A 21,079-nucleotide genomic window follows, 5' to 3' on the forward strand; every position below is an offset into this window, starting at 1 on the left:
AGCAGTTATGGTGTGAACTCTGGCCTTCAGGATTCTCAGCCAGATTTTTGTTGTCTGGTTAGAAAGAAAAGATTACTGTATGGGTATAATTGCAACTACGGTTAGGATGTTTCGTTTGACCAGGACTTGAATTTTTGTTTTAATTGAAGTACCAGTTGAAAACATGGATTTAGTTAAAAAAAAGGAAATTTCTTTCATAAATAATATTTCATTAACTAGCAATGTGATATTTGACAGAAGTGGTCTTGCCTTTAACTGTAAAACTGCTTGTGCAGTTATGACTTTTAATTCCAGAACAGCAGCTTTTACTTTGAAGGTGCTTACTATCTGATTACTGATTTTACTTACTGCTAATAAAGAATAGATGAGTAGTGAAAGGGTCTCCAGTTCATCTCAGGGATCCTTTGACTGACTTGCAGTATTGTAACACCAACTCATTCAGAGAGTTTATGTCCACTGCTGACAAAACCTCCAGATCCCAGACTTCATGGAAAAGTAGCAGTAGTACTGTTATAATGCATTATCCTGGTCTGTACTTGAATAAGAGAAAAACTGCAGAAAAACAATTTAAACCTGGTTTCTTTATGATGACTGTTCTTGAGGCTGTTTCAGGCATACTCCGTAGATTACAAACAATGTTTAATTTGTAAGAGGGACCATCTCAGAGGAGGCTGGTCATTGCTATATATATTACATTGTAATATATCACAAATAGGCTGCAGTGTAATAGCACTGGCTCATGGAACTGTTTGAAACAGTCTGACCTAAATTTTATACCCATTGAAGTGCCACTACTTTTAAAAATGACATCAGAGGACTGAGAAACCTGCAGAAACATGTTTAAGATTCGGGTGGCCAGAGCCATCTAGAAGCTGGTGGCTGGTGGTGCCCACTCTGCATCTTGCGGAGAGGATTTCTGTGCAAGGGCCATTTCAGAAAGGACCCCAGGGTGCTGCTGAACGCCGAGCAGCAGCATGGGGCCCTTCAATCTCCTGCCGTATTCACTGCATAATGATGTGAATTAAGTGTCAGGTTAAATCTTACCTCCAAATGATGTGAATTAAGCGGCAAGTTAAACTTTACCTCCAAATTTAATCGGGCTCCATAGCAACCTAACATACTTTTTTTATTTCTCCAGTGGTTTAATTTCCTTTTTATTTCCGTAGCGATGGATTCTTGAGAATCCAGACATGCCGCAGTGCTGGCAGATTACCTAGACTTTAACCAAATCTTCATTCTCACAGTATAGAGTTAGCAGAGAACTCAAGCACTGAGAAAATAAGGTGTAAATACTGTATAAATGTTGGAAACAAACATTTAAAGAGCTGGTTTTAATTTTCAGAGGATACTTATTACTGAAAATATTTTTAAAGAGCTAAAATCTTACTTTTATGATATAGTGGCCATTTTAATTTTTCTTCGGGTAGGTGCCAGTTGTAGCCTGGCTCCCAGATATCACCTGAAGATTCTTTTAGTAGGTGATAAGGACAGCAAAATGTAGGTATGACTGTTATTCAGGCTAACGTTTTACTTCCTATGCTCCAGACTGAAGATAATTTTTTCTTTGAAAAATCATGGTGAAATATTGCACAAGCTCACAACAATAGTTTTCTTTCATGAAAGACCATTTTTATAAATTATTTTCTAAAAAAAGATGCATTGGAGCAAGCCTAGGGGTTTATTTTGGCCAAGGGTTCCTGACATACGGCCACCTAAAATAAGTTGCTAATAGCATTTCACATGGCGTTTTGTCCTGAGCCCGAGGGGTTATTGGTGCCTGGCTGCAAAACCTGTCTGGTGCTTTTTTGCTCGTTGATGCTTTGGCTTTGGGTTAGCTGGGATCCAAACTCAGGCTCTGGTTAATATTTGTGGCATTGCCTCTACAAGGGGCTGGTGCTGAGGTCAAGGCAGTGTGGGGGGCATGAGATTCGGGGAAGAGAAAAGCTGTTGTTTGTTGTGTCAGGCGAACCAGGGCAAGCTGTGAGAATGTGACTGCTTCTGCGCACACGGTGTTTGTTGGGAGTATATCTTGGAAACCTTTGTTCAACCCTGTCCTCTCTCCTGACAAGCTGTGCTGTAGTGTGAGATCACTGGGCTCTAAAAATGTCCATGTCTCTCCAGTGACTATGAAGAAATCTTGGAGCAACTGGCTCAGGTTGCCACACCACAGACAACTAAAAAGGGTCGAGAGTCTTATCCCAAATGGCCAGAAATCAGATAAAAATACCAAGAATTTTCTTCCAAGCCCACTGCAGGCATTTTTTCCTTTCTTGTGACTCTGTTTTTGTGATGATGACATGGGTCTGTTCTTGCAGGTTGCTTGAGTTTCCTTCTCTGTTCCATGTCAAGCTGGGGGTTAGCAACCCTTCTAGCCAAAGGTCTGCAGGGAGTAGGGTGGAGATGTCTCCTGCAGGGAAGAGAAGTCTTTGCACCATCTGTTTTCTACTCTCCCCTAAAGCTGAATGACCCACTTGTCTTGGCTTTTGTTTTTTTCCAGGTCTGTGCATGTGCCAGGAAGCCCTGCTGCAATGGCAGGAGCAGAGGGTTTAGGGGAAAAGTCTGACTTAGAGACCACAGCTTTATCAGAGAACGATTCACATCTTTTGAGCATGTTTAACCCATGTTCTTAACCATTTTTCTCCAATTATCTTTGGTCCACAGTTGGGTGAAGTCATTGTCAGCCCCACAGACTTCAAGGACTCTGCTGTTTCCAAGTGAAAAAGACTCCAAAATGACTCCAAAACATTCAGGAGCCAGAAGGAGAAAACCAGTCAGTGCTGAGAAGCAGCTGGTGACCATACAGGTGAGACTGGTTCAGCCAGGAGGGGTTCAGGGGTCTGGAAGCTGGTCTTGGACTATCCAAGCAATAGCCTCTAGGACATGAAACAAGGTGTACCTGCTAGCGGTTTGATATGTTGTGGCGTGTCTCTAAAAGCCTAATATCCCAACAGGAGGAAATTCTGAGCAAGACAGATAGGAAAAAAACTGTGGAGGAAAAATACATTTTCAAATGGGGAAAGTTCTTTAGAAAGAATATATGAGATAGCCAAAAAGCTCTATTTCCACGTTCAAGGGAGATGATAGCTTTAGCTAAAAGCCATGGTACTGAACTACAATGAAGGCAGCAAGTAGAAGCAGATATGCAAGATATTAGCTATGGGGAAAAAGGCAGTAATAGGTGGCATTTGATGCAAATTAGACTTCTGAAGTACAAAAAACTGTAGGGAGGGGATGTGGAAAACCAACTAGGTTCATTTTCCTTAAAGATAATGGGAAAGTGTTTCATTTTTTGGAAAAAAAATTACTGCGCTGAGGCATACACCCTTTTTTTTTTTGGAAGTATGTCTGTTAATAAAGATTCAGAAAGATGGAATAATTTTTTCTGATGAATGTTTGGAAGGGAGGGTGTTCTGCTGAGATGACAAACTACTCTTGACCCCATTAGCAAGAGGGGAAAATTATTAGAAAACAGCAACTTGGGAGAGGAGTTGGCTGGAGAGCATTCTGGTCTGCCGATATTAACGTTAAATCTTGAAATACTGGGTGAATTCCAGGAGAATGAAAACATACGGCCTCTATTCCAATATTGTAAGAGGGGATCTAGGAAGAACCACATAAACCCTCATCTCTGACTCCAGTTTTACAGGTTAGTGGAAGAAATGCTTTCTACATGTGAGGGAGCGGTCCTGGCACGTGAAGTGAATGGGATACTCTTTCCCATAAGCTTTTGAATATAAAGTGAGGTCCAAGGGGAAGCATCATACTGACTTTAAAAGAGAAGAATTGTAAAGATTTCCATTTTTTTTGTCTGCCATGGGCTTCTTGAAGGTGTTGTTTTGGCTGTGGGCAGGGGTGATGAGCTTCCTGCGTCACTGCAGAGCACGGAGTGATACAGACTTGGATCAGCAGCTGCAGGTATCAGGTTCATTTGCTGCAGTGTGTTTCTGCAACTGGAGCGCAGCAGAGCACTTCCCACTTGCTTCAGTCACCCATGAGAGGATCTGGAACTGAGTTAAGGAGAGATGATACACGACATGCCACTTCATCTTGTGTCACCAGCATAAGGGGTTCAGTAGCTACAACTGGCCTTCTCTAGACTTAGCTAGCAACCACATAAGCCCCCATCCAGCCCCTGTTAGCACTCAGGAACAGTCCAGTAAACCCACCCAAATTTGAGATCATGCACACCATGTGGCTGACAACAGGAAGCCTGGTGTCAGCTCTGAGAACCCTTCAGCAGCTTCACTTGGCTGTAGGAGTTCTCCTACAGTGTCCTGTGATTTAAGTCCCGCCCAACTTAGCCAATAAACTTTATACCCTGAAGTTTCTAAAACAGTTCCTGCTATCTCCAAACCCAGTTCATCTCACCCTAAATAAATATTGCTAAGAAGGAAAACTTTGGTTTTCAGTTTCTCATTTTGGAGAAACATGGGCTCTACAGGTAAGAGGGAGAAGAGAGGCAGCCATTTAAAAGCCCATTTTTAGGCTCAGATAAGTCATTCCCCTCTGATTTTGCTTCTGATTAATTGCCTCAATGAATGACCAGTGGCTCATTCTACTTGTGCATGCCTGTGGTGTTCTTTGGGGTGAATCCCTGAGTCATTTTCTATTACTGCCTGCCACCTTTTATACATATCACACCCCTGTTCAGCAGCTGTATGTGCCTGTCTGGATCAGCGATAAGTGGCCCACCCCTGACATGAGTCTCATTTTATGAATTGTGTTAATTCCAGGTCAGAGAGAGGCCTGGAGGGACTCTTAATGGTGAATGTCTGTGAAGAAGCTGGCTTGTTGAAAGCTGTAAGGGCAATTAGCTATGTATCCTTACAGAAGTGGTTTTCTGAAACTCCTTAACCTCTAGGCTTCCCCCGCTGCTTTTCAGGCTGCTGCAAAGTTTGGCAAGGCGCCTTCTTCTTCCGTGGCTGGGGAGTTTGGTTCAGAATATGGATTGAGTACATCATGAAGTACACAGAGGCCTGGGTCGTAATAATTTTGTACCTTTAGGGTTGGAAGATGACAAATACCCCTGAGCTGCTACGGGGTGGAGAAAGTCAGGCCTCAAACTCGTTTTCCAATGTTAAATTCCAATTGTTGTTTGGGGTTTTTTTAGGGTTTTGTTTTGGTTGGGGTTTTTTTTGGCTTGATTGATTGGTTGGGGTTTTTTTCTCCCTCTTCACCCAAGAAGCAAACACTTCCCTTTTGACCCCCAAAGACCTGGGGAGTGGCGGCAGCGGGCTCAGCACCGCGGACAGCGCCCGGGCCGCCCCCGTTGGGGCCGCGGCGGGGGGGACCCCGAGAAAGCTAAGTTGTCAGACGGATGGGGTGTGGAAGGTGTTTTTTTGGGGGGGAGGGGGGGAAGTTTGGGTGCTGCGTACATCCTCGAGTTAATTCACTCTCTTAAGGGCTTCTTCTCCTGATGGAGAAATCTCAGCAAACAAAAATAAGGCGGAGATGCTGCTGGGATGGTTAGCCAGTGAGCGAGAAGATGGGGAGTTTGGCAAGCTGAGCTGCCCGCGTTCCTTGCGATCCCGGTGGGAATGGAAGGCTCCATAGGGAGCCCTTATTCTCCAAGCCCTCTTCCCACCAGTCTTTCTGAAGACAGCCTCCTTCTTGAGCTCACAGAAAGCACTGATCGGGCAGCAAGGGATTGAAGCTGGGGCTTTGGTCACCGAGCAAGTACCAGCCTACAGCTAATGGAAGGACTGGAGTTGGAGACTTTGCCTTGTAACGAAACTTCTCCTGAGCTTGCAGGTCATCCTCACATTCTCCTGTGGTCGGAAGTATGAAGGGAAGATGAGGGCTCATTTCCAACCTTCTCAGGGCTTTTCTTGTACCTGTCACCTACACAAATACTGTGCATCCACCTACTCACAGCTATGGCACATGTATACCAGGTCCTCAGTCACAAATGGTTAATACCATTTCATGTAGATCCTTTCGCTGTGAGAATCTCGTAAATATCAATTAATTAGCCTTTTGGCATGAGAGAGGAAAGTATTTTAATCCCAGTTTTTTTGGTGGAGACCTGAAAAGAAAAGAAAATTGGAATAGTCACACAGTAAAGTCCCTTTCTTCGAGACCTTCTTATTTTGTGTCCCTTCAGGCTCACCTCTAGACTCACTGTGAAGCAGTCGTTCCTGCAGCATGGGCTTGCAAGGATTTCTCTGCTTCTTCCTCAAAAAGCACAGACAAGCAAAGTCTCAAGGCAAATCCTCTTTAGCAGCCAGCTGCACAGAAAAGATAACTCAGGTCTAGGACTATAATGGAACCAATATGAGAAGAAAAGTTTTCCCACCTCAGCTCCCACCTCATGCTCAGTTTATGCTAATAAGAAACCACTAGGGACTTGTTTCCAGCCAGCTGAGAACCTTTAAAAGGCAAGGCTTACCTGGATGTTGGTTTTGAATAGTAGATATCCTCTTCTCTTCTGGCATTACAGTGTGAGCTCCCTGCCCTGTTTCAGTCTGCTCACTCTCTGGGGCCGGAGACCACGTATTAGCTCATAGCAGTGTTTGGGCAGTACCTTAACATGTAACTTCTAATCCCCTTGACATGTGGTAGAAAAATAATGGGTAGGCCATGCTGTATGGATTCTTGTATAGATCTTTGTATGGAAGAGTGTGATACCAGTGTGTCAAAGACAGAAAATACCAGAAGGGAGAATATGTAACTAAGGATAGAGAGGTCAGGACTAGATCAACCTGACCACGGAAATGTCAATGGGAGGAAGGAGCTGGATACACAGATGATTTCTCTTGGGCTGCCTGTAAAAGCTCTGTCTGGGGTATGATGTTCCCTACTTGTACTGGTGCACCTAGTCAAAGGGGACTCAACTGCCCACCTCAGCTGTCTCCCTCCTGTGTGTCTGCTCTGGCTGGGGAGAAAAAGGGTGAGGGGACTTGGGGCTTGGCTTGAAAGCCTGAGTGGGTTTGAGTGATCTTTGACTCCTAGGAGAATTAAAGGTCCCTTCAATGGTAGACAAATAGAGGGAGAGGAAGAGCTGCTATGGGATGGGATTGAAGAGAAGAGGGGTCACGCTGTGGAACAGCCCTCCCCAAGCTGGCAGGTCTGCTAGAGTGGAAAAATCAATGCTACCACCCTCAGGAACAAGAAGGTGCTGCTGATGGGGGACAACAGGGAATTCAGGAGTCCAGCCACCCAGGATGGCCTGGGGCTTAGTGACATTCCTTTCTTCTCCCTCCTCTCCCACAGACCCCAACCCTTACAGCCTCTGCTTGCTCCCCTACGTTGGCCTTCCCTTTGCACCCCTTTGCAGGACTGCTCTGCAGCTGGGCTGACTTTATCCCTGTCCTCTCCCTCTTTAATTGCAGAGGCCCTGCTGTGGCTTTCCTGCCTTTTCTGGAGGGGTGCTTTGCTCTGCAGGACAAGGGCTAATACCCTCCATCTCTGGGCACCTCTTGCCATGCAGCATGGAGGGGTTGTCGAATTGGATGCCTGCACCCAGCCTGGGCTGTCAGCAGCTCCTCTCCAGTTTTGCATGTGTGCTGGCATATCGGTGGTGCAGAAAGCCGGGGGGAAAGCATTTGCATGCTCCCCAGGAGCCCGTGTCCCTGCGGGGGCGGGGGGGGGGGGGAGGATCCCGACCAGCTGTGAGCACTCCCTGGCAGCCAGAGGGTGGCACGTTGTGTACACAGGAGTGCGTGAACTCAGTCAAACTTCACAAACAAGGATAAGAACAGAGCCAGGAGATAATCAGTGCTCAAATATAGCAACTCAAGGTTTCTTGAGAGAGACAAGCGAAACAGCGAGGCAGAGCAGGTGTCACAGTCCCTGCGGCTTTCACTTCCCCTTACCTTGGCTTCTCAGTGGTGAAGCTGGTGCTGGCCACAGAGCCCGATTTAGACCACAGGCAGCAAAACAGCCCATCACAGGCAGCCTTGTTGCTATGCGGGACAGGAGTCTTACCGTGCCCTGCATAGTGGCACGTCCCAGTGCCATGCAAGTCCCTCACCTCTGGCAGAGTCGCTGCAGCCAGCCCCCCACCTCCTCTCCATCTCCACTGCTAGCTCTGGTACTGCTACCAAAACAGCCGAGCGTGATCCCAGCTGGCATTTTGGAGCAGCCTCGTGGCTGGCTCATGGACCAGGAGTTAAGGGGCTGTGCCCCTCTTCTGCACAACCCATCCTCCTGCTCTGCAGAAGGAATGGGCAGAGCTGGAACTCCAGCACGGGAGCTGGCTCCCCGTATCACAGGAGATTGCAGTGCCTGAGAAAGGTTTGGTGGATTGAAATAAAGCTCTGGAGCCTGGAGGTTCCCCCTCACCTCCAGAACAAGAAGCTAGGCAGCTGGAGGTCTTATAAATACTGACATTTGAGTTTCATCCAGCCCATTGCTTCTTCAGCAAGGGGATGAGTAATGTTGCTTGCAACACAGCTACTAGCTGGATTCAGCCCAGCTTGGCCTCTCTGACAGGTCTCACCACAGTTTTCAGATGGTGGAAGGACTGGCTTGGTGAAACGTGACGTGGGCCAAAGCAGCTCTGGTCTCTCTCAGCCCCTGGAAGATGTTATGGGGAGGCTTGCAGCTGCCCAGCAGCCTCCTCCTCAGCCCCATGATGAGACGTGCGCTGCTTCAGCTCTCTCTGGGGAGAAGACCCACACTATGGCAATGCGAAGTGAAGAAATGTATCCTCTCCCTGGCGTGGCTTGGCTTGCTGAGCTAACATGGGGTTATGCTTTTGGTTGGAACTGATAAACTGCTGCCCTTCTGAGCCTGCAGGGAGCTGCTATAAAAGATGAGCTGGTGCTCCCTGTCCATCCCAGGCAGCTTGCATGAGGAAAGCCACCTGTAGCTCTTTGTAGGCTTGGGCATGGCTTGGGATGAAGGAGCTGTGTGTTGGACTTGGCCTGAGAAAATGGAAAGGGGAGCCTCTGAACCTAGGGCCAGACTTAGCTATCTAGGGCTGGATCTAAGCAAAAGCTGGTTTGTGCTCAGGTAGGGGACCACCAGAACCTCAGCAGCCTCAGAAGAAGACCCTCTCTGTTGGAGGCATCACACATGCTTCGCTTTCCCGTTGGTGCCACAGTGGCACCGGCTGGCAGGTACTATGGCCATCAAGGCTGTGCCATCGCCTTGGAGGAGAAGCCAGGTGTCCTGGGGAGCCCAAGCCAAAAGGGAAAACATTCAGAAGCAGGGGCATCCTGGTTACACCAAAGCCAGGACACTTGGGAGCTGTCAGTGTCCTGTGAAGTACATCCTTCTCCTGACCTTTTTCATCAGCCGGGCTGGCTGCTTTAGACCCCAGGCGGTGGTACAGCAGGGCTTATGGCTGGAAATAGCCGCTCTCTCGATGCTCTTTTCTGACTCAAAACAGCAGCTCTGTGAGATGACATGGCAGCTAAAATGGGACAAAGCCGGAGGGCCAGGTGCAGCCTGTGTGAAAGCTTTCATAGCATACCCAGGTGCCCATTAATGTACTGAACAGGGGAGGGAGAAAAGGAGAGAGAAACCAGCCACCTCTTCCTGCGCACGCACGGTGGCTCAGGCTCCCGGCTGAAGCCCGAACCAGGTGTTTCCTGGGGTACGTGAGTGAGGGGGACCCTTTCTGCAAGATGCTTTGGTCCCCATCCTGCTCCTTCTCCTCCTCTCCCCTCGTGCCTGCAGATGGTGTGGGAAGTGGAGCCGCCTCTATGCCCCTGAGGTCAGGAATTTGTCCCACTGCTTTCCTGCACTCCTACACCCTACAAAACCATTCCTGCCCCTGGTTTTGTGCTCTGACCTGGGCACCGGCAAGTAGATGGGGGCTGTGGCCAGCGTGGAGCCCGTCGCAGCGGGGCTCTGCTCCGTCTCCATCGGTCGCTGTCAGTGTGGTCACCCACAGCCACGGGGTTTGACATAGGCAGGTAGAGGACACCAGCACCCAGGTGGCTGGCTGAGTTGGGTGAGGGTCTATAAGTAGAGGTTTCATATGATGCCTTCAAACTCTGCAGCTCTCTGGGGAGCTGGTGGCTGACTTGCAAGTGAAATGCTACACACCAGCAAAATCCTGTATGTGCTGCTGTATCCCTGGTTCAGCCTGGTGATGGACTGAGCCACTGTCCCAGTGCCAGCTGGGTGCCCACTGCTGGAGCAGTGTCCTGCAATGGGGTCTGTAGCTCATGCAGTACCTGCTCCATGCATGGCTCTTTAGTGGCCTGGCTGTGCTGTTTCCCAAACCTGAATCCAGTCCTCCATGTGCCCAGTGCCGCCCACACCCTGCTTTGCTTGTGCTTATCTCCATCCCACCCTGGGGAGCCTGGGCCTGGTGGGTGCCTGGGTGGGGATGTTCCTGTCCACCCTGGAGGACCGATGTGTGGGTGTGGGAGGACCTAGTTACCAGGTTAGGAAGCTTCTGAGCTGTTCATAGTCCATCCTAGTAACCCATCTGAAAATTTGGTGCGTGTAGTCCCTGGAGGCACTTGCTCCTTTGGGAGCACAGAACAGCCCAACACGTGGTCCTACCAAAAGGTCTCTGTGACGCCAGGAGGGTTTGTGCCCCCATGTCTGAGTGATACAGTGCAGCAGATGGGGCGAGTAATGTGCTCACTTGGCCAACCCCTCTGTTTTGCAATAGAACGCGACTTTTTGAAGAGAAGTCAGAGTTTTTCAGAGAGTTTGGCAGCTGTGGATGGCAGCTGTGGTGCATCTGATAGAGTTCACGCTGCCGGCTGAGCCTCTTGGCTGCTCTGCCCCATGCCGGGTGCCAGTCCTCCGGCATTTGCATCCAGGCCAGCACATGGGACCCTGAGAGCTGCCTCTCGGCCTTGCAGGGGAGCCAGTGCTAGTGCTAAGGGCATGCCGTAACCCTGCAGCTCAGTCGCTGCCTGTGAGCTCCACAATGCGAAATACCTGAGAGCCAGCGATCCCTGCGAGGCAGCAGCATGCTGGAGACACGGCAGCGAGGTCAGACTAAACATCAGCTGTGCACAAGATGGCTGATGTTTTGTCCTGGAGGAAAAGATCCTGAAAAGACCTTGAGGAGGCAGTGAGGCAAGGCTCCCTGCCAGGATGGGACCCTTTTCCCAGCCACAGCCTTTTTGGAGAGACCCTTAGTGTCCAGCCGGTGGCAATCCTTGCTGCCCCAACATGTGCCCCCGGGCTTGCATGACCTGGACATTTATCCCAGAAAAGGGAGGCAAAACAAACCCTGAGCTTCTGCTGTAGCTGAAGAGTCACGTCGTGTTTCGGGATGCTGCAGAAGCTGCATCCCCAGGGAGGCAGCAACTGCACCAACCCCTCTCCTGAGTGCTGGCATCCTGGGCTGTGGTTGCCGCCAGCATCGCTCCTGTGGCAGAGCCTGCCAGGTGGGTTTTGCTGGGGCAAGTGCTGCTGGCCCGGGAAATTAGGATGGATGGTTAAAGTGGGCCAAAAATAATTTATAAAAGGCGTCTACTGAGCCGCTGTGTGCCGCTTCCTGGCTGGAAAAGGTTGGTACAGTTAGTTGCAGGAGCATGGGAGATGCTAGGGTGTCGAAGAGAAACTGCATGTGGTGCTTTCATGAAAGGTCTGTGGGTGTCCCTCCAGCCATGCTCAAGACAGTTCATTACCAGCCTAAACCCGAATCAAACCCATCTTTAGGCTTGCTAACCTTAATCACTGCCCCGGAAGCGTGGTCAAATATTCCCGTCCATGTTTGTACCCCTTTGCCTGGTTTTGAGGTGTGGCAGCGCTTCTCCCCTTGTACTGCAGGAGACAGGACTCACCGGGCTTTGCTCTTCCTTAAATATACAGGTCAGGAACTAACAAGTCAAGTCCATATGGCCTTGTACTAGTAAGGAAGGTTTTAATATCTATTTTAATAACTTTTAGGTTAAATACCACAAATCAGAACGGCTAGAAAGAAAATAAAACCCCCAAGCCTATATCCATACGCTGTGTCTGCAGATTACCTCACAAAAGACCTTATTAAAAATCTTTGAAAGTACAAATAAATGTCAGTTCATTCCCTTTTAGCCACTTTTTGGCTGGCTCAGCTGAACATCCCATTGGGTTTGTGAGAGGATGGCATTTGCTCTGCAGCAGGCATCCCCTGGCTACAGTCAGTGGGTTTATGATGTTTCTAAATGTGTCTTTGCTTCTCCTTTATTTATTGCCTCCAGTGATTTGCCAGGTAGGGGTATAAGCCCTATGGTTCTGCCCTTCTCTGGTGGGCTAAAGCTTTTTGGAAGTCTCAATGCAAATTGCTGGCATAAATTAGCCCATTTCATTCTGTCTCCAACTTGAAAACTTCCTTTTTCTTTGAAAAGCAGGATTAAAACAGAAAGGAGAGTTGGCTTTCTAGCCTGTCTTGCAAAGGGGAGGAAGGAGGACAGTTGCTTTGTTTGGGGAATGGTTTTGGTTGTTTGTTTCTTTAGAAGCAGACACAAATACCTGCAACATTGGCAGACTTGAGTTTCTTCTTGGTTTTTTGTTTTTTGTTTTTTTTTTAATTTAGGATATTAGGTCTTGATAGGTTGCTCTTTTTTTTCCTGGAAGACTTTGCCTGGTACTGGTGGTGTAGAAGATGGATTTGACACAACCCAAGCAAGGGGGAAAAACAAGAGCAACCAAGAGGCTCCAAAAATATTTTAGTCAATCAAACAATTCAAAACATACATGTTTTATGTTGGTTCCTTTTAGCAGCCGTTTGTCTCCAGATGTCTGGCAAGTGGTTGGAAGAAGCATTTTATGTGAAAATTCCAAGAGCTGTCACTGCTTCAGCTAGCAATGGAGAAAGTTTCCATCTCTGTTTATCCTTATCTAACTGTCCTCCTGCAGGAAACAGGATGGAGACTGGAGATGTTAGGGAAATATTGCAGGTCATGCAAAGAGAACCCAATTCAGGATTAAATAACAAATCTATGTCTAAAGAAACCCCAAACCCCAAACCCCTTCTTGGCTACCTTGGGATTTTTATAGACCAGAAAGCAAAAGCCCTACAACAAATAAAACTCGCACAAAGCCACAAATTGCCTGCGACCTTTAGGAGACCGTAAGAGACTGTCATCGCCCTGTCTTTGCCCCTGGGAGTGACGTTGCAAAGGGCTGACTCACTCCACAGCATGAGACCATCTTCTACCCAGGGAGGACATTTCGGCTTAACTGATATGGCTTGTATCTTGGGAAAGATCGGAACTTGCTTCGAAAAAAACCTTCTGCTGGTTTGCCCACTGGCTTTGCCCAGCTGAGGAGCTTTTGCAAAACATGAACGGAGCTTTTGCTGCTAAAGCTTTGGGGAAAAAAGAGGCATAGCTACATCGCTGCTTTTGCTCTTGGAAAAAAAAGAAGTAATTATGTTTGCATGCCACAGGCTGAACAGCTTGAGCAGAAATCTGCAAAAAGCCTGGCCGCTGCCAGGCCCATTCCCACTGCCGGCGAGCAGGCACGGCTGGGCTCAGGGTTGCCCCTAATCAGTGCTGCCCTCCCCCAAAAGCATCGCTTTGGCAGCAGCTGCTCGGCTTCCCTCTGCCTCAGCCCCGAGGCCCAGCTGCGCCAAAGCCTGTCCTGGTGGCCACCACGGCTTCCCCAACCCTGGCCAGCTTAGTGCCAGGCATGGGGGACCAAATTCATGATCAGTGCAGACTTAGACACGGTTCCCCATTCACTGTGCTGCTGCTCCTGGCATCTGTGTCCTTGGGTAAACAAATGGTTCTGTGACAATTTTATTTTTCCTTCTTTTTTTTTTTTTTTTTTTTTTTTTCTTTTTCCAGAACAGAAAGTCAAATCTGCCTTACTTGGCTTGGAAAGTGGCAAGAATAGGATGGGAGGAAGTTGACTGGATGTGACTTTTCAAAAAGGTGTCTGCCAGCAGGAAAACAAATGCTGAAGGCAAATAATAAAGTTTGAAAAAGTGAAAAGTTTAAAATTTAAGGAAAAAAAGGAAGAGAAATCTCATGAGTATCACAGTTTGGGCCATCAGACAAACCAAAGTTTATTCTTTGGTTGTCTGTGCAGTCCCAAGAAGCTGCCCAGGACGGGGCTGGCTGTGCCGAGCAGTGCTGCTGGTGCTGTGCCAGGCCATGCTGGGGGCAAGCGGGGGTTTGTCCTGGGACACAACGGCACATCAGAACATGGCAGTCGTCATGAGCCAGGACTGAGCCCAGGTTAAAAAAAAAAAAAAAATACAAAATACAGCCTGTTTGGGCCCTGGGAAACAGAGCACCCCATCCCCCTGTCACTGCCCCCCCCCCAACAACTTTCCAAAGGGACCGAGAGACTTTCTGCAGGCTCCCTGTTGCATCGCGTGGTCCTGGGGGGGAGGCAGCCCCAACATCACCCCCGTCCTCCCCGCCAGTCTTCCCTGTGTGAGGTTACTCAACTGTGCGTATGAAAATAACTCCTATGTCCCAGTTTATTATTTCTCCTAAGCGGATGAGAGGGTTGGAGGCTGATCAGAGCAGAGGAGTCTCCTGGTGAGTTCATTCTTCAAAAGCTCGGGTGGGCTGCTTCTCATTAGAGCTTGCTAGAGTGCCAAGAGAAAAGAGCATTTCTCTCTGGATTCATGTGCACGTTCCTCTACCGCTGTCCTGGAGCTGCTACAGCTGCTCCTCTCTTGGGATTTGCCAGACACAGCAAACCCCATGCTGTTTAAACTGCATGGGGTGCTGGCAGCCGGAGGTGGAGGGCTCGGAGCAGCGCGAACTCCCAGCTGTGCCCTGCTGCCACGGGCACGGCACCCATCTCTCTTGCAGTGCCTAGGTGCGGGCTCGCGCTCCATTCACAGACCCCGTGACAGATCAAAGAACGACTGAAAAGTCTGGAGGGGGCCCTAAACAGCTTTGTTTCTCCCCACCCAAAAAACCCCAAGCCAAAACCCCAAAACCTCCGAACATCAAGAAGTGTCTGGAGTCAACAGGCTTAATTTAATGATGATGGGTTAAAACTGCTCCGAGCCGTGCTATGGGATGGGATGCCACCAGCACTACTCGCTACCCCTGTCGTCCTTGCTGGTTGCTCCAGGGTTGCAGTGTGTTTCCTCCACCCAGCTGATGAGCATTGCTTCGGGCAGTGGGTGCGTGCAAGACCAGGCTAATGAAGTAGTCCTCCATCAGAAAAACCTTGCTGCTGACTGCAATGTATTTTCCACAGGTGTAAGGACTGCTTCTAGTTCTGCTGCTTGCTGCCTAGCTGAATCAATAAAATAACTTGCATCCAACAGCAAACGCTGACATGCCTTTCCAACCCAGGTGTTGGAAAGGTGTTGCACTTTGAACCCCTTGGAAATGGGCCACCGGAGGATGGGGCAGGAGAGAGCAATGGGTTTTGCAGGGGGGGCAGCCCCAAAGTCTGGTTTTAGTGACTTGCTTTGAAGGCTCATTGCTAATGGTGAAATATTTTTGCACGGTTGCTTCTGTGATGACTATTTAACTAGTTTTGCTCCCTAATGATCATGATGATCGCAGTGCACAGAGTGAAACATTTAAATGTGATGCGGCAGAGGAGAATTTGCCTAACTGCATCAGTGGCTCTGAAAACGTCCAAAAGGTCATCTTGCTCACGGCCACACCACCTGCGCAAACTCCGACATCTTCTCTGGGTCTTGGTACACCCTGCTGTACTCCGTACCCCTCCTACACCCCTAGGCTCTGCTGTCCCAAGCTGGCACATCAGCAAGTCCCACTGATGGCTGCTACTGCACCAGCCAGGCTGCAGAACATTTCTACTTATTGTGCTTTGGGGTCATCAGTTGTTAGGGTTTAAAATTTTATTTATTTTTTTAAATTCCTGGATAAGTCCCTCAAAAACACTTTGCTATACTACTGTAACAGACTTAAGTTCAAAGAGATGCTCAAGTGCAAACAAAGCTGCTGAGACAGGACATGGAGCATTTCCCTTTAATCTAACTACTTCATTGGGACCTGCCTAAAGAAGTTATCCTACCGTTACTGTAAAATATGTTTGCATTTTTGAAATGCTCTTGTCTGGTCTCATAACAGAGCAGCTTTTCTGCTTAGTGTCTTTCTTACGGCTCTGGACTTACAGAAATTCTTGTTTAATGTTATCGTTCTGACCATGCTGTTGACCACCAGCTGGTCTCTGCTCAGTAACATCTTACCAAGTTCACATTTCGTACTGACTGTGTGTATGAGCTTCTGGATACATTTTCATAACAGATCAGAGAATCTCATGTTCCTGAACTGTCGTACTGTTTGGCCACCTTCAGAAGAGCCTTCTGGGACCAGAAAAGGGGGATTGCCCCTGGCCTGCAATGCAGACCATTTTCAGGGAGAGTTTCAGCTATGTTTTCTGTCAGTTTTCCCCCCCATCTTGCAGACTCGAAAGGTTTGATGGGCTGGTCTGATTCGGCTTTACTTACCGATGGCAGCTGATTCAAGTGACCTCAGGGTCTGAGGTTTCTTTCTCCACTCTTCTGTGCTTGGGTGAAAGCTTACCAGGCTGGTTCAGTGACTCTCTTTTGGGATCTCCTGCTACTGGCTCATCTCTGGGTCCTTGCAGCTCACTGAGGAGGTGGCTCAAATACTTTTAGGAACTCCCGAGTCCGCATAGGATGTATGCGACTCTGAGGACAGAGTTTGGTTACACTTAGCCTGTGATTGCTTGTCAGCTGCTACTGAGTAGGTTCATTTGCTACGGATCCAGCTACCCCAAACTGCACTTTTTCTTGCACGCTTTTGCCATTTCCCTAGCGTTTGATCCAGCAGGCACGTGGTGACTCACTGCTCCGGTAGAAACCCAATGCAGCAAGATCCAATAAAGAGGATGCCGATGGATCAGTGAGCCAGAGAATCAGCAGAGCTAACGAACACCAGCCAGGTGTTTCCTTTACCACCACTACCAATTCAGTCAAGGGGCCACGTTGCACCTTCCCTGTTCTTGTAGTGTTATTCTTCAATATGCAAAGCCACCTTTGAAATGCCCTTTCTGAGCAGACAGGGTAACATCTTACTTGCGAATAAGCAAACCTGTTCAGATGATGCAAACATGGCTATTTCCTGCCAAATTAGCAATGCCTAAGTGTGTCCAAGTTGTTACAGCAGCCAGCTGCTGTTATTAACCTTTTAAACCATGCGAGTTATGAGCTCCTTATTGCGCAAACATTCTGGCGAGAATGAGAAAGAGGGTTTGCAACCAGCTCTTTCTAGGAAATAAGCATGGTAAACCGATGGACAACACTAGGCATGTTCTGTGGGATGGTACGCAGGACACTCGCATACCAATACATCTGTTTGGTTTCGTGCAGTGTTGCTTTATGGTAGGTGTAAGTTTGTTACAGTGCCATGCTAGAAACCAAAGTGGTCTTACAAACTGTGAATGGTCCTGTTGATAAAGTAACTCTACTTAGCACTATAGCCACCTTTGAAACTTCACCTTCACCTTTTTCTTCAAGCAGAAAGCCAGATTACAGCCCCGTTGCACCGACCACGCAGGAGATGGTGTATCCATGTGCCAGGTAAGAACTGCAGCTTGGGTAGCAGCTCAGGTTTGTGGTAAGTATGAAGACCCTCCCACCCAAAGCGTTCCCCAGTCATGCCCAGGAAGCCCTTTCCTGAAGGTACCAGGCACAGAGGTTTTCATGGGGAAAAGATGCACAACACTACATCTACTGCTCTGTAACACACCAGCAGAGATGAATCAGGACCACGGTGACTAACATAGACACGATGGAGATTTGGTGTGTACACTGGCTTGTGTCTCTAGTCCAGGTACAGTCTCTCCAGACCATCTCCCCAGGACCTAGCTTGGCTACTCATGCCATTACTGACTCCCTGGCTATAAAGCCAGATCTCACTCCTAAAAATCAGTTCCACTCAAAAGCATCAGTATTAGAGGAGGACACTGAACTGTTGCTTGATGTCTCAGGCGGTCCTTCTTCCCCAGCACAGGGGTGGGCATTTAACAACCTTCCTCCCTACCCCTCAGAAAAGGGAGAATAAACTCCTCCAGTAGATGGGAGGAATGAACAAGAAGAGGCTCTGCTGCCTACATCTTTGCTGGAGTAAAGGCTGCTTCTCGTAACCTTTTGGTGAAAGTGTTGAGCACACGATACATTGAGTTTTGCTGCTCTTGTGCTAACCACATTGTAATCACAAGCAGTTCTGCCTCATCTGGAAGAGGAATCTGGTTTTCAAGGGAAGCACAGCTGAGAAAAGCTTCAAACAGGATCTGATTAGCCAATTAAAAACAGATGCTGTGCTGGCAGACAGGCTGCTGTGGATCATCTGATACAATCCCCTTCCCCTCGTTTTTGTACATGTCCTTCCAAGCAAAGCCACCTCTCCCATAGCTATGTCTAAATTGCATTAGGAATCTTGGCATTTTTTCAGTTATACATGTTGTGAATGGTTTTGCCATTTAAAATATTTCAGAGGGATTGTAGAGTCAAGTAGTTGACTGCTTATCAGAAATCCACCTGGTATTCAAAGGAGGCAGAGGCCATGCTGCAGAGGGCCTGGGGCTGTAGCATTTTAGTCTGTGCAGTCCTTAACCTTTACACAGCAACTTTTCCGCCCATTCTCCTGGAGGAGAGAGCTCCATCAACCCTGGGACCAGAGGAGGAACACCCTCCCCACCACACCACACGCTTTGCTTTAGTTTTAAGCATATGAGCTAAGAGGGCTCTGTATCCCAATGCTGAGGCATAAACCATCTTTCTCTCATTCAACTTTGGAAGGAAACAGCACCTTGCAGCAGGTTTGCTTGCCTCTCACTGCTCCAGTATAGCTCAGGGCTGCTTTAGCAAACCCACATCCTCATCTCAGCCTAGTGCAGACTGCATGGTACTGGTCTATGTACTCAGTTGTTTATCCCTCTAACTTGGGACCTTTCCCATGGGAGACTAAAGAAAATCCATTGGGCCAGTTGCCTTAGGAGTACAGCTAGGTACTGCTGTCAGTCCTCTTTGGCACTGGAGGATCACAAATTGAGTTGTTCCAGGTAGACTTCTTACCCTCTTCCCCAAACACAGCTGAAACACCTCCCCGAACTCTCCCAAGACTGCACTTGCTAACAGAAGTCACTGGGATCAGTTCCTATTTAGCCAGAATCAACATATTCAGGAATTTCTGTAATAGACTTAGAGGTGCAAACAAGTTTTAGATTGGGACTATTCATTTGGTTGCTTGGTCACAGATGTAACAGGAGACTCATCCCCAGAGAGGCCAAGGAAAGGGGATAACGCCTTTTGCTCTTGTTTTTCAGTTTGACAAAGGAGAAGGGCTGATATCAGCTTGTTGAATAGCAGAACCATCTAAATTAATTTCACATGGAATGTCTGGTCTCAGCAGGGGGATGCTAATCATCTGCAGCACTACAGCTACAAAAGTGCTCAGGGAAAGACCCGGGAGAAGGCCTCATTCAGCACAAAGCTGAGGCAACAGAGGCATATGCGATAGGAAAAATCAGGGGTTTAGGCTACTGCTGGGGAAGAGAAGATGCCAGAGAAACTCAGCAGCTCTGTTTTCATTCTAGGATCTTGTAAGCAGGAGAGCATGGGAAAAGAGCAGCTCAGCTTCGACTGTACATGGCAAATCCACGCCAGCTCAATGGCCTGCAGAAAGCTGACATTCTGACTTTGCCCACAACGTTTTGCCACTTCCTACTCCTGTTGTCGCATCCGGTTAAGAAACAAGTACAAAACACAACAGGAGAAGCAGCCACCAGGCACTTTACCTTTCACTGACTTGGCAATTGCTTCAAACACTGGCTTGGCCAAACAACAACAGGTAAGCCAAGATACTTTGAGTTGCCTGTCCATGGTCAGACATCACCTTGACAGACTCCAGCTCTTAAGACATCTAATTGCAGTATCAGCAAGTGAATATAGGATGTTTTCAGAAGTGTGGCTAATGAGTGCCTAAGCACCACATCTGAGTTTTACTGACAACAATGATGTCACTCTACTGTCAACATCACACAGGGCATTACAGTGGTAATAACAACACTCATAATTATGCTAATGGACTTCTCTGTGGAGACTCCCCTTTTTGAGCCTGCAGATGGTGTGAAATAGCTTTAAGCAAGGCAATAAAACCTTCATCAGAACTTTTAATTCTGCAGTGACTGCACTGGGTAGGGGTGTTAAAATGCACACAGAGTTATGACATACACAGACTGCCTGCCTAGCCTCTTCAAGAGAAAAGCATTGTAGCCACCCTTAACCAGGGCATGCCAGTGTTCTCAGCCAAACCAAATGTAGTTCAGCTAGTTAATTCTAATACACAAAAAAATTTGCATTAAAACAAACACTTTAATACCAATGATTATCCTGAGCACTTCAATGATTTGTTTTTTTTCACTGGCATGTTACATTTAAAAGTCTCCATTAAAAAAAAATAAATTGGTAAATCGCCACAACTCCAGACTCACTGGAAAATGCAGGATCTTTGCAGCACAATGCAGGTCTGTCTTGCCACTGAGATCTGCAAGACTTGGGTAAAAAAAAAAAATAATTTAAAGCAAAGTCTTTCAAGGGAAAAATATACACAATAAGATGCACAGTGCCAAGATCTCCTTTTTGCTTTGCAAATGCTCTGGAGGCACATTCGCACTTCACTGAGCCAAGTCATTTCTTAAAATGACTGGACTAGGGTTTGAAAAACGTGCAGACTGAGTCCTAAGAAGAACTGTTTAGGTTTTATGACTCTGAGCCATCTGTGAGCTAAAGGGACAGAAACCATCTAAAAACTATGAAGCTGAGAGTTCGGTTTTCACAATATGCTCTGAATCACCTTTAATCTGCCTATTAATTGGACACTGGCTGTTCTGCAACAGCCCCACTGAAAATGCCATGGGTGTGAAAAACAGCAGATGGTTAGTGGGGGTGGAAAGCTATACGAATCGTTAGAGAAGCATGGAAAATTCATTGCTGGCTATAAAAGTCACCAGACAAGGGCAGCTGTAAACAGCTAGGTGAAAAGAGGAGGTAGGGACATGTGGTAGCTGCTCTGTATAGGCTGTGGCTATTTCCTTCTCAAAACCCACCAGAAAAGTGCTGAAAGAATCACATGTGAACTGACCATAAGGTGCAACCCTCCCAAGTATTAGCACCAAGGTGGTTTTCCATTGTGCCACAGTTTCCACCTTTTAGCAGCACCTTAGATCTGATAATGGAATCACATAAGGACCCTGGGGGACACTTAAA

General features: G+C 47.7%; 1 protein-coding gene across 5 annotated transcripts in view; it reads left to right on the plus strand.

Moving 5' to 3' along the window:
* The window catches only part of TENT5C (terminal nucleotidyltransferase 5C), a 37,356-nt gene that overhangs the window by 13,709 nt on the left and 2,568 nt on the right, over positions 1–21,079 (plus strand). Inside the window, exons 3-6 of one of the 5 annotated variants that reach the window (XR_011325160.1) lie at positions 2,662–2,803; positions 13,689–13,775; positions 17,327–17,389; positions 19,408–19,661. The gene's annotated coding sequence lies outside the window, so the exon portion shown is untranslated. Of the gene's footprint in view, positions 1–2,661; positions 2,804–13,688; positions 13,776–17,326; positions 17,390–19,407; positions 19,666–21,079 lie in introns of those variants that run through there. The other 4 variants (XR_011325158.1, XR_011325159.1, XR_011325161.1 and 1 more) reach the window with 4 other exon arrangements.

This window comes from Haliaeetus albicilla, chromosome 6, assembly GCF_947461875.1.
Source record: "Haliaeetus albicilla chromosome 6, bHalAlb1.1, whole genome shotgun sequence".
Lineage (NCBI taxonomy): Eukaryota > Metazoa > Chordata > Aves > Accipitriformes > Accipitridae > Haliaeetus > Haliaeetus albicilla.